Below are 18,284 nucleotides of genomic sequence, written 5' to 3' on the forward strand. Positions count from 1 at the left end.
AGGACTTCAAATCAGCAGACAAACTGTTTCACTTAACTAGTTAATTGGCACTACAAAGTACCACTCAGAAAAAAAATAGCATGACACCAGAAACTGACTGAAAAGGGGCCAGTAATGAAGGGCGTATATACTGCCATATTTCACAGCATCACATCATAATGACTAGTGCCCAGGGTAATCATGTGTCCTCCTCCCACTCCGGAAACTGTATTTTTCAGCAGAAACTAGGAAGAGCTCAAACCACACAACTGGGATACCATATACATGGCAGAATTGGATTTGACAAAGTTTTCATCAAAGCTCTCGCCCGGCTAGTATATGCTGCTTGGCCAAGTGATGGAAGAATAGCAATCGGGACACAGCACCACTTCCTTATACAGTTCTCCTCAAATACCCCTCCATTGTTTGGCACACGACCACTAAAAACACCCTCACACCCAACGCACTTCTCAGGCACTTAACTCCTTTATTCTCCATCGCACAGCAACATGTGTCCAGAAGGCACACTCTGTAACCATCATCCCTTGTTCATTGGTCTTTCCATAGCTGGTTTGAAAGACACCAGATCTTTCTAACTTTTTTTGTCATGAGCCTCTCAGGCAGTCTAGTTGACATCTACAGAGCCCTTCTCAGAATGATGTTTTTTAACATATGAAATGAAATACACAGCATTACAAAGGAAACTAATTATACTGAAATAGTTATCAATATAGTCTTAAAAAAAAAACAAGTTAATGGACCCTCAGTGGAGAATTTTTCTATTAACCACCAGCAGCCCAAAGGAAACTTGTTGTTTTTCTTTAACAATCCAGCAGAATTGTAAGCATTTGTATCCCTTTACCAATGCCCAAGGATCTGTGTCTCTCCTTTCCCCTTTGGCTCCTAAGCGCCTGACCACCCTGAAGTACACACTGTTCACCTTGAGCATACGCTACACCCTCTGCTAATTGCTTTCCACAACACCCAGAGTCCTCACTGGACTTCATCTAGATCAATATCTAGTGAAATCAAGTCGCTGTAAGCATCCTCCAGCAGAATGCCATTTATAAAGATGGGAGTCCAACTCTGAGACTCTGGGAAGCCTGATTGTTCTGGAAAAAAAACCTGCCTCCCAAAGCTGCAAAGCCAAAAGGTGACTAAGGCTAAGAAAGTCAGATAGATTAGGGGAGGTGGGGAGTGAAATCCATGCTCTCATTTCCTATGCCCCTTCTGGCAGGGCAACTACAGGCTCCACCATTGATGGTTCCTCTTTATATCATTTCGGGGTCCCTGCCCCCTTTGATTTAGCTGGGAAAAAGTGTTCTGGGAAAAAAATAATAATAAAAAAAAGGTCCTTAGAGAGTCTGGCAACACCCAAAGCCTTTTCAGTGATCGGCAGGAAACAATTGCATAGAGACTTAAGACTGTGGCTGGCTCAGAATCTAAGAATGACAACAATGGACCAGATGCTGTAGCCTTATACATTTCAAAACGACTATGAATAGCCAGCTGTAGCAGGTTTTTTAACCCATAACCCATAAACACCCAGAGTTTTTGAGATCATGTCATGGTCTTGTTCATACATCAAATGGTTTCAGCACCTGTTTCTTCCTATCGGTGTCTCCCTTAGATTTTTCCTATTATTAACTCTAAATGGAAATCTGCTGCAAACAGTTTCTAGCCTTGGAAAGAAACTAATATTCCAGTTTCTCTTCCTACCCTTTTCAGAAATCCACTCACTACTCGTCTCCTCGCTTTCAACTTCCTGCCTTGGAGTCCCAGAAAGCTGACTCATGGGAGCCCAGTTTTCGGCTCTTGCCTGTTGTGTGGGGATCAGCTTCTCTTTGCTCTCCTGGCACCATATACCATGGTTTCAAAACAATACAAACGTGTTTTGAAAAAGGAACCCCAGCATGGAATCTTCTCAGAGAGCCAGCAGCTGAAGGTCAACAACTGTGGAATGAGCTTCAAGGGATGCCAGTGTCGGAGAAGTTGGGAACAGATGTCCCTCCTTTCCCCAGGTGCTCCACTGCAGGCACCCGGTGGGAATGTCTACAAAACGCATAGAAATCAATGCACTATTTTTAAGGAGAAATAGAGAAAGCAAAATTCTGGGAAGCCCAAAACAAGGATCTTTGGACCTGTTGCCTCCTCTGTGAGATAGGGATAATCAGATGTAGGGTATGATTGAGTAGATATGTATGTATGTATGTAGAGTATGATAGAGTACAGTGTCTACTTCTCAGGATTACCATGGGGTCCAGATGAAATCAAGTTTGTGGAGAACTCTGCAGATCTCAAAGTGTTCTAGAAAAGCAAGCTCTGACAATTATTTCCTTCCTACATCACAACTGGCATAATCCTTGAACTTTTCTGGGAAAAAGTGGCAAATTCTGAACTATGGGCAGCGGCCTTCAAGGAAGCTTTCATTGCTGCTGCCCACACTATTTTTGTTGTGAGGGTAAAACAGACCCCAGAACTCTGTGTTTTCAATCACTTCCTGGCTGTCTCTACCTATATGTGCCAAGGGTACCTCAAAATCAACATGCCATAAAGCTCATCTACCTGCCAAAGCCAGCTTCTTTTCCCGATTCCCTTTTTTGTCAATGGCAGTGCCGATTCTCTCACTTACCCTGGCCTATTACTCTGGAGTCATCTTGGGAAAGCTTAACAAATGTGTGATGCCTCCCAAATAAAGTCTAAATTCTTTCAGTTGGTGCTCAAGGTCTCGCATTTTCTGGTGCCAGATTCTCTTTCCCCTTTGTATCATCTCCTCCCACATAGAGACACGATCCTGCTTTCACACAGGACCATTTGATTTCCAAAAAACATTTTATGCTTTCCCACCTCTCTACCCTTCCCCGTCTGTCATCTCCACCCAGAAAGCGCTCCTCACCTGAATCCCTGCCCACGCTCTAAGGCCCAATTCAAAATGTTCCCTCTATCTCTGTCTGTCTTCCTGTTTGCTTTGTCTCTCCCTTGTCCTGCTCTCTCTTCCTGTTTGCTCTGTCTCTGTCTCTGTCTCTGTTTCTGTCTCTCTCTCCCTGTTTGACTTCCAAAGCACCTGACTCTCTGATGGTGCTTAATACATCCTGATTTTTATTATAGCTATCTATGTCCATCTTACCTCCACTATTGGGTTTTAAACTCTTTAAGGTCAGAAATCATGTTTTATGCACCTTTGTAGACCCCTCAGCATTTTTCTACCATGGGCCATTCAGCAAGGGTCTGCTGTATGAATATTGACTCATCAGATATGCAAGTTCCAATGCACAAAGTCCTTAAATGAATTTATTCCTTATCCTGGAACTATTTTCAAGGAATGTTACTTGCATGTAATATTTACCAAGTGGCCAGGATGTCATGTGACTGGGCAAACATTTCTGTGACCAGCCTACAGTCTGCAGACATATCCTCAAAATATAGCCATTGATAACTTTATCTGTGAGAACTGATCCTAACCATCACTCAGGTGTAAGAAAGCAGGGAACTTTTCCAAGTCCTACAGTTTGCTAATCACGAACTAGTTAATGACAATATCCATTCTCTGCTGGGGTCAGCAGAGTTCCCCCTCATCTCTCTCCATTAGCTTCTCCCCTTTCTCTCATCCCTCCGATCTAAACAGTTTCCCAGTCTTATAAATTCTCTCTTCATGACATCTGTCATATCTGGCTCCTTCTCTCCACTCAAATGGTCACTACCCAAGTTTAGACCCTCAGAACTTTTTAGCCAGACTACTGCAATAGCCTCTTAATCTGTCCCCCTGCTCCCAGGCTCACTATTCTTTAATCCATTTTCCACATGTGTTCAAAATTGATTTTCCTAAAGCAAAATGCTCTATTAGTCCCCGCTCAAGAAGCTTCCATGGCTCCCCATTAGAGAGAAAAAGATAAGAACAAAACAATCTGCACCCTCAAGGAGTTTATATTCTCCAGAGAGGAAAATACAAATTCCAATTTGGCATTTAAAACTCTTCACAGTTAGGCTCCGGCCTATCTTTTCAAACCAATTTCACACTTTTCTTCGTGCACTCTATGTTCCAACCAAAACAGCTTGACGTTCCCTAAATGCAATATCCCAGATCTCACCTTGAAATCTTTGCACCAGTTGACCTTTTTATGCCTGAATGTTTCTTTCTCAACTTTACTTTTTCCAAGTCTCAGCTCAGGTATGAGTCTTGTATGAGGCTTTCCCTGATTTAACTTTCCATAGTTAGTGCTCTTCTCTCCCCTGAAATTATTTTGTATTTACTTTTTATGGATTTTCTAATTACCTAGACACACACTATCCCCCACTCCCTAATAGAATGTGACCTCCTTGAGGTAAAGGACTAGTTAATTGTTCTCTCTGCACTTCTCGTACCTGACTGGGCACTTAATGAACTTTCCTAGCACATCATAAATGTGTTTGAAGTGAACAGAATTGATAGGTTCCAGTTGCCACACTTCAGGGATCTGCTTTCTGTGTCAGATAGACTTCTCCCTTCCTTCTGGAAACATCCCTTATGGTTGCCACTTCACTGCTGTGGGGCCATCCTCAGAGTTTCTTCAGATCCACATCATTCTTCTCTTTGTGGGAAATGTTGCCTCTGAAAGCCTTTTTAATTGCTTTTATCTCCATATATCTACCTGTGGGGCCCAACTTCTACCATAAATAACATAGAGCAAAAAATCAATTCTCGTGCCTGTCATTTGAGGGAACCAATACACCCCTGCTATTTCCAAAGTTCTTCCCAAGCGTCTGTCTTTTAGGATACTGTGGCAGCTGGAGCTGTCATTTGCATCCATTTTAGAAGATTCCTTCCAAAGTAAGATGCCACAGTACCTGCTCCCGTTTTATGTCTCTGCTTCCACTTTATTGTGGGGTTGGTTCTCCTTCTCCTGCCTTCTGCCATCAAGCCCTAAGCCCAAGGCAGGTGGAGCTGAGCCACTTTGGGCACTGTAGCCCTGAATAGGATTTTCAGGCCCTGACACAGAGATGACACCCACGGCAGCTCTTTTCTGAGACTAAAGCAGTTGCTGCCTTCCATTTCAAAGAACGACCTTGGAATCTCTGCCTCCGACTCCATCTGTCAAAATGCCATCCATTCTTCAAGTCCCACCCAGTAAAAATGTCCCCTCTTCCATGAAGTCTTCTCTATTTGTTCTGGCCTCCAAATGACCTCTTCCTCTTTCCAGCTCTTAGAGCGCTTTGCTCATAAAACTCACGGAGTCCTTCCTAAATTCTGTCTTTTGTTTTGTCCTATAATTATGTGTGTAAATACTTTATCCTCTACCAGATCCAAAGGCATTAGATAGAGAACAGTGAAAAGAACGCCAGAGGTGAGTTCAATTCCTGCCTCTGACACCAGCTATGTGATCCTGGGTATCTAATGACTCTGTCCCTCAGGAACCTCTTTAATATAAAATACTAAATTCCAGTTGCACAGCAAGCTCTTCCTCCTAAACTCTGCCATGTCGCCAACTTTCCTATTCCTTTAATGGCATCAGTCATCCAGACTCAAAATTCTGCCTCAAGTCTCATCCCAGTCTAATCCATCTTCTACTCAATTGCCAAAGTATGAGTCTGGCCACGTGATTTCCCTTGGTCAATGAGCTCCCCGTGGCTTCCCATTACCTCCAGGGTCAAATAAAAGTCTTTTGTTTGCCATTTAAAGCCCTTTACAAGCTGGCCTTTTCCCACCTTTCTAATCAGCTCTCTTCCACTTAACTCTGTTTCCACACTATATAATCCAGCAGCACTGGCTTACTTGGATTCTTCACAATACTCCTCCATTCCCATGTCACGTGGGAAAGCGTGTCACTTCTGCCCCTTCTTTCAAGACACAGCTCAAATGAGGCCTACAGGAGATGCCTTTTCTGCATTCCTCTCTCCTCCTGCCAGTCACTTCCCTCTGAGATCATCTCCCACCTACTCTGTAGAGATCTTCATACCAACCTCTTTATATGTTATCTCCCCTCCCATTAGAACAAAAGCTTTTTGAGAGCAGAGAATGTCACCTTTTTTTTATATCCCCAGTATTTTAGCCTGGCACACAGTAGTTCTTCAACACTTGTTGACTAATTATTAAGTCATAGCCAAGTGTTAGGAGAGAGTTAACCTACTAGTCAAATCACAGATCTGTGATATATGACCAGCCAATATTGACCGACCTTCACAAGGGCAAGGCCCCTATCTGATATTTCACTGTATCCCACGGAGCATCGAACTCAGTGACTTCTATACACTAAGTACTCCATAAATATTTAATGAATAAATGAACTATAATTGAACTGATGTTCAACTTCTCTACCTCCTTCCTCATGGCAGCTCCGTCTAGCCCCTCCTTCAATGTTTAGCCATCAGTATTCCCCAGGTAAAGAAGAAAGCAATATAACTTTGGTAGCAGACAAAAAAATAATACCTGAAATAACAGGGTCCTAAATCACCACTTGTCAGAGTTTCCAAAGCCAGTCAATCTACTCCAACTCATTAAAATTGCCAACAAAACACCTATTCTAACTGCAACGTAGTTGGATGGAATAAACTGAGTTAAATACATTCATCCTTTTGGAAGTAAAATGCTATCATATCATGAAGACAAACCATGAGCTGGTCATGAGAGGCCGTGCCCAAAGCCAGGCTCAACCTGTGGGGTAGGGTGAAGAAGCCTGGGTAAAAGTAAAAGTAAGAAGAATATCATCTGTGAGGTCGTAGACTTGGGAGAGGTCCTACAATGAAGCATTCCAGACCGGGGATTCTTAGCTCGGTATTGATTTCCTTTACAATCTTCTGCATTTTATTTTATGCATGTACAAACATGGTTCTCAGAAGGACTCCAGGGGCTTCACTAGACACTGCCCAAGGTGTTCACGACACAAAAATAATGGCGGCCTTCTGGTCTAGAGGGTACAGTCTCTCGTTAGAGATCAACAATCCTATAGCTGTCAGAATCTGGAGTTCAGTTCACAAATTGAAAAAGTGATTCTCCGGGACAGACTTACGGCCTCAGGCCAAAATGGCCATGGTTCAAAGCTAGAGTAGGCAGGCAAGAGGAAGAGCAGTATCCAGAGCTTTAGATTAGATAGGCAGACAGAGACAAAAACCCTGACTGTAGACTTAGGCCCAAGTCACCATCCAGCATCAAACTAGGAAGAGTCTGTCTCTGGACTAGGAGACTGGCAAATGCATCTATGGATGCCAGCCAGAACAGCATCATGGAAGTTTAAGGGTTGCTCCCTGACCGGGGATGAGGTACACCCTTGGCCTTGACTCTAGTGCCCTTCTAAGTGCCCACAGAGAGGGGTTGCTGTTCCTTGGAGTAAGGCAGGCCTCCACAGGTGCTTGTGGTTGGTGATTACAACCTAAACAAAAGGAGGGCCCCTGGGGAGTTCCAACAGTTCTAAAACATATTTTAAAGAAAATAATTTCTTCCAGGCATATTAGATGGGTCCCTGAGGACAGCCTTTTCAACGGCATTACATTTGAGGTGTTTTTCGGTGTTCTCTTCACATACTCTTTGAGTACATACTGAGCTTCGAGTGATTCTGGTACGAGGGCACAGCGTTAGGTCTCTGTCTGGCTTTATCCTGTCATTGTGTGTGGCCCGACCTATCCCACTACAACCAGAAGGCCCAAGGCCTACTGAAGAAATAGGGACAGAGAGGATAAGATTGCTCACTAAAATTTCTAAGAATCTCTGGGTCCCCAGGTAACTTAGAGGCTGAGTTCAATTCTTAACTGAAGACAAGTCCCTTTTGCAACATACCCGACACATAGTCATCTAGCATCTGCCTGAATACCAGTAGTAACAGGTAGAAAGTTCCTCCAGAGGCTGACTGTCCCACTTTTGGACAGTCCCAATTCTTAGGAAGTTTTCATTTACATGGAGTCTAAATCTGCCTCTTCACAACTTCAATCCACTGCCCCTGGGGCAAGCAGAACAAAGATTGTCATATAACAACCTTTCAAAGACTGGGAAATCACTATCATGTACCTCTCCTTCCAAGAAAGAATACCTCCAGTTCCTGCGACTGATCCCCCAATATGGCATCTCCTACTGCATCTGGGGCCATCTCCAGTTGTCCTGATCTCTATCTGGCCCCAGATGGCTCTGGAAGGGCAAGTGAGGCAGGTGACCTCGAACTTTCACTTCACTGGCACATCACAGCATGGCCTCCCTGATGCCAAGGTCCTTTTCGAGAATGAAGGATAAACAACAGCAGCCACATATGGCCTAAACACAAGGCTCTGCATTATCCTGGTTGTCCTCCTTTTGACAGTCTGAAGCTTATCAGAGTCATCCCTAAAATGTGATACTAGATAGGGAACGCAGTACTCCAGATGTGGTCTGACTAGGATGAAGGAGGGGGAACTGCCATCCCATTAGTTCCCTTTATTATGTCTCTCTTAATGCAGCTTTTGATTTCAATATTGAAACTACTAACCCACCCCCCAAGCTATTATTTATGTAGTCAGCATGACCTTTCCCCCCTAAGTTTATATTGGTAATATTAACTTTTGGACCTCCAAATAAAATGACATTTACTCTTATATTTAGTCCGATATTCTAACCTGTCAACATTTTGCCTGTCAAGATCAGTTTAAAAGGTTGTCAGGATTCAACCCTTTGGTTTCCCTAATTTAACTGTCCTGAATAGGCTTTTTGTTTGGTAAGAAGTTGGAAAGGCTATATTAGGTGGATCATCACTGGGTTACTTGCAACCTTCTCCTCAGGAGTCCCATCCACTCACGAGGAGGGGATAACCTCCCCATGCTACTAAGGTGGCAACTCATTCTCCCCAGTCAGGTGGGAAATGAGAGTGGGATAGGCCTGCCTTTGGCTATCCCTTCTCAGGATCTTAGACTGAGCTTATGGGATATATGGTTTAGAAATGAAAGGGAGAAAAAAATCACAAAATACAGAGGCTCCTAAAACAACAGTTATTGATTGGGAAGGTGACACTGTTGGCAAAAAGAGGTCTGACTCCATAGAGTACTGTGGGTTCATCATTTCGCCTCCCAAAGGGAGAGGAAGAGGCAAAAGCAGATGAAGCTTAATTAAATCAATTCAGGCCCTCATTATTAAGACTATGGACTTGTGCCTTGCACAGTGTAGGTACTAAATATGTGTCTAACCCTGGAATGTAATGTTAATGAAAACATCACATTTATATAGCACTTTAAGGCTTGCAATGCACATTTGATGCACTTCATTTTACAAATCTTAATGAACTCTTTCATTTTACAGATGAGGTCTCATAGCAAGTCTAGCAGGAGGAAGGTCCCTCAAACCCTTGCACTTTCCACTACACACAATAGTTCTTTCTGTGGTGAGTATATCTTAAAGCTCTATATAAACCCAACCTACCATGATTCTTTCCTATCTCAAGTCAAGGAAATAGGTTTGAGACTTAATCACATTCACCTCTCGGACAGGTATAATCACAAAAAGACATATCCGGAAATTCCATGAACTGCAAAAGGATATTGGAGCAAATGGTCCCGGAAAACATTATAGAGAACTGCCCCGAAAGTTGACCAAAGTCATCACAGATAGGTCGCCAGGCCCTTTACCTACAGATTATTCCCCCCTCACAGAAATTCTGCCAGCAAAGGCCAGAGTAAATCCCAGGACCGCTTTCGTACTGCTGCCGGGGAGACAAGAAGGAAGAAGGTGTGCTGCTCTTGGCCTGGGGTCTCTTGCAGGAAGAGATTGAGCCGGTGATCGATAATAATCACAACAACAAGCTGATACCTGAGTCCCAGCTGATCACAGCAGTACAGTGGGGGTGTCTGCCCTGGCCAGACTTGCTTTTTGTTTTCATTTTGCACAGTCTCTATGTTTCCTTTTTCAGCCCTGAGCAGTAAATGAAAAGTGAAAATTAAATAATTGACCAGTTTTTGCTTCTGAGCAGCAACTGGTGAGGGTCTGTCAGTTTACCCTGCCGGGCACTGTACTATGCTGACATTTGAGGTGAGTGATAAGCTGGGAGATAACCCCCCCCTCCCAACTAAGGAACATGGAAATCCTTTCCATTGGGAGGGGGGCAATGAATTGGTCCAGTTCTTGCCTGCCTTCTCTGTCTGGTTCTAAATTTTCTCTTGTGCTGCAGCTTAGTCTTTTCACAGAAACAAAAGGGGGGAAAATCCCTCTGGCTTAAATTTATTGCCTATTTCTTGTGCATAATGAGATTCAAGCTGACCACCACAAGAAAGGGTTGGAGAAGAATAGCTAGCCAGTGAAGACACACCCGATTCTGATTACCAAATGGCGCCATCTACCGGTCCCACTTTGGAGTTTGAAGCCTCTTTTGTCAGAACAAGATTTATGTAACCCCTCGGTTCTAATTGCTTACCCAGGAGGAATTCAGAGGCACAGAGGAAGCCAAATTGAGAACGTCTCTGCTTCCATGTAATTTTTAGAAAGTCAATGGTTGTTGCCAGCTATTGGATCTTAAACACAAAAGCCTCCATTATCCCTCACTGCAGATGTAAAGACTGAGGCCAGGAGAAAGGAGGTGGAAGGGAGACTCCTATAACAGGAAAAAGCAATGGATTTGAATTCAGACAATCTAAATTTTGCTACTGACTTACCTGGATGACTTTCGAGAAATCACTTGCCTTCCTCCGGCCTCATGAACAAAAAGAGGGAACTTGAAATAGATGGCCTCGAAAGTGCCCTTGTCAGCTCTAAGTTTTATGGATCTAAGTTTTTAAAATCCATCAATATTAACACCATGACCAACCACAATTCCAGAGGACTAATGATAAAATACACTACTCACTTCCTAAAAGAGAAGTGATATACTCAGAGTATGGACTGAGGCATTGGGGGGGGGTAGGAGGACGGACAGTTGGTATGGGAATTTGTTTTGTCTGACTAGGTGTGTTTGGAACAGGAGTCTCTGTTTTCTCAATTGAGATGGGAATGGCAGGGGAGAAGGAGAGAATTCAAATCTGAAAATAAAATCAAATCTTATTTTTCAAGAAGAAAAAAGAATACATCAATGACAAATATTGGCATAAAAGAGAAAATGAACACTTAGTGCAGTTTGGTTTGGAGTGGGTAGCATTCTCAGACCTTGAAGTGCTACTTTTCCTTAAATAGATAGATCAATGAGTCATAGACTCACAGATGTCAGAAATGAAAAGTCCAGTTTTTCTTCCAACAGCCTCATTAGACACAATAGAAAACTGAGGCTCTTACTTAGACCAAAACAACCTCCCTGTTGGCTTTCCTTCTCACCCTGCTTTATTCTTTCCTATCCTCAGAAAGTGAGCCCAGAACAAAATTCCTGTCCTAATAATAAGAACCCATTTTAAAATCCTTTAGATGTTTACAAAGTCTAAGAAGTGCTCACAAACTTTACCAACTCCCTCAAATCCTAGCTTTTGCTGCTTGAAAGAGATTTTTTTCTTTATTAAAACTGTTGTTACTCTATTCATTGCCAGTACACCCCATCAACAGTTTAGTGAAGACTGTAAATTGTAAAAGAGTCTACAGAGTGGTGAGTGTTTTATCAGTAAATCCCTCAAGCCCTGACATTTCTATGACTTCTAGTTGCAGAGAGTTATCTTAGACCCACAGTCAGTCACACAGCTAGTAAGGAACAGAGAAAAGAATTGAAACCAATTCTTCCTGACTCCAACCCCAAACTTTATCCACTATATTACACTGCCTCTCTTATCAATAGATAAGAAATTCTTCAATACAGAAACACTGGCAAGATGTAAAATGAGATGAGGGAATACATGAAGCAACATGTTTTTGTTTTCCTGAACAAAGTACTCGAAACTTCACAGACTAAATGGAGATGGAAAGGTAAGGGTTTTTTAAAATTATGTATTCCATGATGGATATTTTAAGTATAATACTTTAGTATCTGAAATATACTAAAAATGGAGATTTAGTAACCTGTGTATTGAAGTATCACAGCCTTTCAGAGTTGGAAGGGACTTCAGATGCCACAGCCTTTGAGAAACATCCAAAAATCACTTAGAATCACATCTGGTAAATTAGATGAGTGATAACACTGGATTACCAATGCCATTTGAACTCCAAACTCATGAGACCAGTATTTTTTGTTTCATTTTGTGGACATCATAAAGTGCCCTCAAAGGCAAAGACGAGATCCAAAGATGATTTGAGCATTGACATCTCCTGAAAAAAAAATGCTGTCTTTTAAATATCTACTTCAATACTTTAGAAGAAGAGAAAGGGCTGGTCTGAAAAAGTTGCTCCTAAGAGCCACTCAACAAAACTATGGAGTTCTTGCTTTGGCCCACACCCACCATTAAGTTCTTTCCTCTTGTCCATCCTCCCATCCCAAAGAACCCCTTTCTCAGCTACTTACCCTAGATCACATTCATTCTCTTTTCTAAGTATTAACTACAAATCAAGAAATTAACTACAAATTAATGGACAAAGTGTGGGCTATGAGTTCTCCCAGGAGCATGTTTCTAAATTGGACCCAGACTCTAGTTTTAACTTTTCTGTGAGCTTGGGAGTTTGATAAAAAAAAATTAGTGACTAAAGGCGCTAGAAAAACCTTCCTAGGGGAAGCCGCCCACAATCAAAGAAGGGAGCTCCCTATGGCAACTTCTCCACATGGGGTTCTATATAATATGAAGAGATGGAGTAAGTGGAGAAAATTCCACTGTGAAGAGAGAGAAAAACACCTTTAGTAAAAAAAAAACTTTAGGGAAAACTTTAATTTCTCTCTAAATCCCTCATTTCACAATGAACTCATTTATATATTACTTCTCTGTCATCCCCAAAGTCAAATCCCTCATTCAAGTCATCTAGGAATTCAAACACTACTCTTTTCTCAGTGGTCTTCCAGCTCCTTTCCCTCCCATCTATCTTACTGCAATGGGTAAAATTATCTTACATGCACAGTGCTAAAATCATGCCATTCCAAACTAGGCAATGCTATATCCACTTTGCTCCAGATCAAGCACAAACCCCAAAGAACCTAAGAAATGCCATAAGAAATTCATGCTATGTTGTGCAATTGCTCTTGCCCCACACTCACTTGGCATTTCTAAAATCCTTGGATTTCAGCCGATGTCATCCTTACTCATTTGGAGCCTGGGCTCCAATCTGAGGATTTATCTTTCTTTTTCTGGTCAATGGATATCATCACATGCTCATTTATGAAAATGCAGCTTAAAACACTAGCTGCTCTAATCATGCTCCCATGATTCTTAACCATAGACAGGATTATATGATGACTACTTTAACAATCTGATTTCGTTATCCTGTGTGCTTTCATCTTTCCCTGTGCCTTACAACCCTTAATCTTGATCTTTGTACTCACTATAACCTCCATTCTTTCTCCTCTTCTCAGTTCTTTCCCAGGTCATCATCCCTACACTAGCTATGCTCTTCTTTCTTCAGCTCTCTTCTCAACCCCTTGGTGAACCAACTCAACTCTAGACTATCCTCCACCCTCTTATCTTCAATCTTTGCCCATCTTCTGGTTCTTTCCTTCATGTCTCTAAACATACCTATGTCTCCCACATTTTTCAAAAAGATCCTACTTTGATCCTCCCATTCTGGCTAGCTTCTCTGTCCTATGTCTCTCTTACTCTTCTTGATTAAACTCATTGAAAAAGTTGCATACACTAGGTACCTCTATTTATTCTGCTCTCTCCTCTATACCCTCTGCAATCTGACTTGACCTCATCATTCAACAGAGATTGCCCTTTGCAAAGTTACCTGTGATCTCACAATTTCCAAATGCAATGACTTTTCTTCATTCCTGATCCTTCTTCAGATGATTTCTCTTCAGTCTTTGACACTGTTGTATAAAACTTTTTCAAATCCAACTCACTTGCATGCCATGCATCACCTCCCTGATGTCATGGTTGTCTCTGAGAACAAAGGACAAACCTTAACAGCCTCAAACCAAGAGGACTCCGATTCTCCTTGATAGGCCACCAAGAGGTCCCAGGTCAAGCCCCATCCTATATGTGTGTGTGTGTGTGTGTGTTATACATAAATATTTTTGGACTAGGTGAAAGAGATTCTTTGCCTCAGTTCTTACCAAGCCTTCATCACTGAATGGGCATTGACTCAGACAAACTGAGACCTGTTAAAGACCTTAGCTTAAAAAGGCCCAGGTCTCCCACTGTCTCCGGGGCCATCGCCAGTCATCCTGATCTCTATCTGGCCACTGGACACCGAGGACTTTGGAGGGGAAAGTGAGGCAGGTGACCTTGCCCAGCCTCCCTCACTTCAGTCCAATTCATTTGCCTGTCATGGTATCACCTCCCTGATGGCATGGTGCTCTTCGGTGACAAAGGACCAACAACAACAATCTAAGTTTTCATGACATTTCTCTCTACTGATTCTCCTCCTATGTGTTTGACCATTCCCTTTTCAGACTCCTTTGCTGAATCTAGTCAAGCCCACTAATTTGGGGTATACTCCAAGGGGCTGCCCTGGGCTCTCTTTTCTTTTCACTTTATACTATCTTTTTGGGTGAGCTTATCAACTCCCATGGGTTCAATTGTGGTGGGTGGCACAATGGATTAAACCTAGAGTCAGGAAAATCTAGTTCAAATCTGGCCTAAGATGCTAGTTCTGTGACCGTGGGCAAGTCAATTAATTGCTATCTGCCTCCTTTTCCTCAATTGCAAAATGAGCATAATAATATGATAGGGTTGTTATAAGAATCAAATGAGATATTTGTAAAGCACTTAGCTCAGTGCCTTGCACATAGTAGGTGCCTAATAAATGCTTATTTCTTATTTTATTCTCAGATCTACATATCCAGCCCTAATCCTTTTCTGGAGTTATAGTCATAAGTGCTTCTTAGAAATCTCAAACTGGATGTCCTGTAGGCATCTTAAGTTCTGCAGAGCTAAAGCAGAAGTCATTATCTTTTCCCTCAAATCCTCCCAGCTGGGCTACTTCAATGGCCTTATAACTGGTTTTCCTGCCTCAAGTCTCTCCCTACTCCAACTCTTCCTTCATTGAGTTGTGATGATTTTTCTAGCGTCATCCCCATGTTCAGTGAGCTCACTCCAGGGGCTCCCTGTTTTCTCCAGGATCAAACCTAAGTTCCTCCTCTATTGTTCCAGTCTTCTCTCACTTTATTATACACAGACTCCATCATGCAGCTACACAAGATTGCCATCTCCAAGACTTTTTACTGACTGTCCTTGGAATTACCTGCATCTTTATCTCTAAGTTTCCTGGATTTTGTGAAGACTTGACTCAAAAAGAGCCTTCTGAAGGATCTCAGAATTTCCCAGTCCCCCTCCTTCCAGCGCCTCACTTTTCAGAATGCTTTCCTTCTTTCTATATTTATCAAGTGTATACAAGACATATACAGTATTATAGCGTAATTATTCACATGTTGTCTGTCTCCCCATTTGAATATTAGCTCTTTGAAGACAGGCACTGTCTTTGCACATAATAATATATGTAGTCATATGTCTGACACAGTGAGCTCAATGCTTGTTGACTGACTTTCTTCTCCAATGCTGACCCACAATTTCTCTATTACAGATTTAGTAGATGGTCTTTGAGAGTTTCTGTGTTTAAAAAAAAGTCATCATACTCTGACCAGCCCAGTGATAAGTTTCTGTAAACATAGCTAAGCTGGACCACAAAAGGAGGTATGCAATCCATCAGTTAGTTAGTCTGGGCTTGAAGCTTTTCGAGCATAGAAGCACATGCTAGAGTTTGGATCCCAATGATACAGCCTTTAAGACGCTAGTTTATCTCCATTCCAGGAGGCACTGTGACAGCAGTTTGGTAGGGGTCCATCACTACTAGTTGCTTGCCAATATTAATTTGTGTATGTCATTATCAAATATGGAAATCTGTTTAGAAGAATTAACCTATATTGGATTGCTTGCTGCCTTGGGGAGGGGGAAGGGAGAAAAATGTGGAACACAAAGTTTTGCAAAGGTGAATGCTGAAAACTATGTATTTGGAAAAAAAATAAAATACTATTAAAATTTTAAAACAAAAAGATGAAAATGTATATCAGTATATGTGAGGTACAATTTATAAAGCAGGGGTTTTTTTTTTTTTTGTTTTAACAGATTTTATTCATGTCTTTTGGTTTTTTTTAATGTCTTTTATTTTTAAAGAACCTAGATTCCCCCTTGAAGACTTCCCCCTGCCTCTCTCAGAGAACTATCCCTTATAACAAGGATTTTTCGAAATTTTACTCTGTCTTTTAAATTAACAAGCATTTGTTTCATTCCATCTCACCACATCCCAAAATCTCCCTCAATTGAACCATCATAACTAATATGATAGTCAAGCAAATGTATGTCTTAGTCAAGAGATAAATAGAACATCTTATCTTTGCCCTCTGGAAACCTCTGGTTTTTCATTTCCTTGATTGGAGTTATTAACTTTTTGAAATTTATTTTTCTTTAGAATGCTGGTGCTATGGTATAAATCGTTCCCATTTTACTTTCAGGTGATACAAGCATTCCCAGTTTTCTCCGTCTAGCCATTCCCCAATAGATGGATGCCCTCTTGGTTTCTAGTTTGATCCTGAAAAGACAACTGCCATAAATCGTTTTGTACATGTGGGTTCTTTTTTTCTTTCTTTGGTCTCTTTAGGATATAGGCCTGATAGTAGCACTGCTGGGTCAAAAGGTATATGTAGTTTATTAAAAATGTAAAAGAGGAAAAGAAAAAGATCAGCAAAACCGGTCAAGACGTTTACTCCCGAATCTGACATAATATGTAATATTCCATACCTACGGACCTTGCCCCTACCTTGGAAAAGGAGTGGGAGGGGTTTGGGGGGCAGGAGAAAAGCATCTCACATCTCTGTCTCGGAGCCAAGCTTGCTCTTTATAAGGTTACATACAACGTTCGTTTTCAATTTTTCTGGGACTGTTCTTTTCATTCATATTGTGTATATTGTTTTGCTTTGTCTTTATTGTTTCTTACAATACATTCATGTGCCACAATTCCAGGTCTTTACTACCACAAAAAGTGCTTCTATGAATATTCTGGCATACAATACCATAGTGTAGACTTCCTTTTTGGTCAATGACCTCCTTAGAGTATATGCCCAGCAGAGGAATCTCGAAATTAAAGAGTACGGATATTTTAGCCAATTTGCCAATTCCAAACTGCTTTCCAGAATGGTTGTATTAATTCCCTGCTCTTGGAATTAGAGTTAGAAATGCATGAAATCTCCCCAGGACCTGCCTTGCTTGGACCCCTATAATGCTTACAGAAGGCAGTCTGCAGGTTTGCTTTGCCCTCTCCAGACTGACATTATTTTCAGCCACCTGCAAGTTTTCAGAGCCTACTTTGCCAAGGCTTGGACACCCTCCACATAGTCTCAACCCACTCCCTTTCCAACCACATACAGCCTGCCATATGCAAGCTGATAACTTGTCTGAAGTCATTCCTCAATGATCAACATACTTTCATCCAGTCATACCCACATCCCAGTGATTCTGAATACCAGTTTCAACTGTTCAAACTCCTGCATTCTCCATCCTGCTTTGACTGCTCCTTTATTCCCATGCCCTTTAACTCATTCCCCATCACACACACATACACACACACACACACACACACACACACACACACACACACACACACAAAATCTACCTACATTTTCCTCCATGCTCTCTAGAATGCCTGCTCCATAGGTAACAAACTAGATTTCATCTTCAACCATTTCATTTTCCACTCCCTCTTTCTTGTAAGCACTCATTGAGATGTGGCTTCCTCCCTGATATCACAGTTTCCTTAATTACCCATTCTAGCACTGGTTATCATTTCATTCATTCAGATTTACTGGTTGGGGTAAGGGAGGGGGGGTAGTTAGATTATTCCTCGCTTCCCCACTGCCATGTCCAAGCTCTTCCTCTACCAATATCACTCTAAGCTCTCCTCCTTTGAGGTCCATTCATTACGTCCAGTCAAGATTGTGGTTGCTATTGTCTACAGAGACTCCAAAACACACTCCTTCCTTTATCAATGAGCTCAGTGACTGACTCAGTCTCTCTAAATCACATCCTCATCCTAGAGGACTTCAAAAATACCCTAACCTCCAAACCTATTCATTTCTCATGACCTATTCGACCAGCTCACCACAGCTACACACAAATATGGTTATACCCTAGATGTTGCCTTCACCCCCAAATATTCCACATTCATGTTCACGAACTCTGAAATTTCCTCATTTGATCATAATTTGTTGTAAATGCACTTTTCTCTCTAGTTTATAGCACTAAAGCTAAAAAATAACTTCAGTAGCATCATCATTTTTATCCTATTACCATGGTCCAGCTTCTTAAGTTGGGTTTGTGTGTTTGTTTTTACTAAA

This window comes from Sminthopsis crassicaudata, chromosome X, assembly GCF_048593235.1.
Source record: "Sminthopsis crassicaudata isolate SCR6 chromosome X, ASM4859323v1, whole genome shotgun sequence".
NCBI classification, from domain to species: Eukaryota; Metazoa; Chordata; class Mammalia; order Dasyuromorphia; family Dasyuridae; genus Sminthopsis; species Sminthopsis crassicaudata.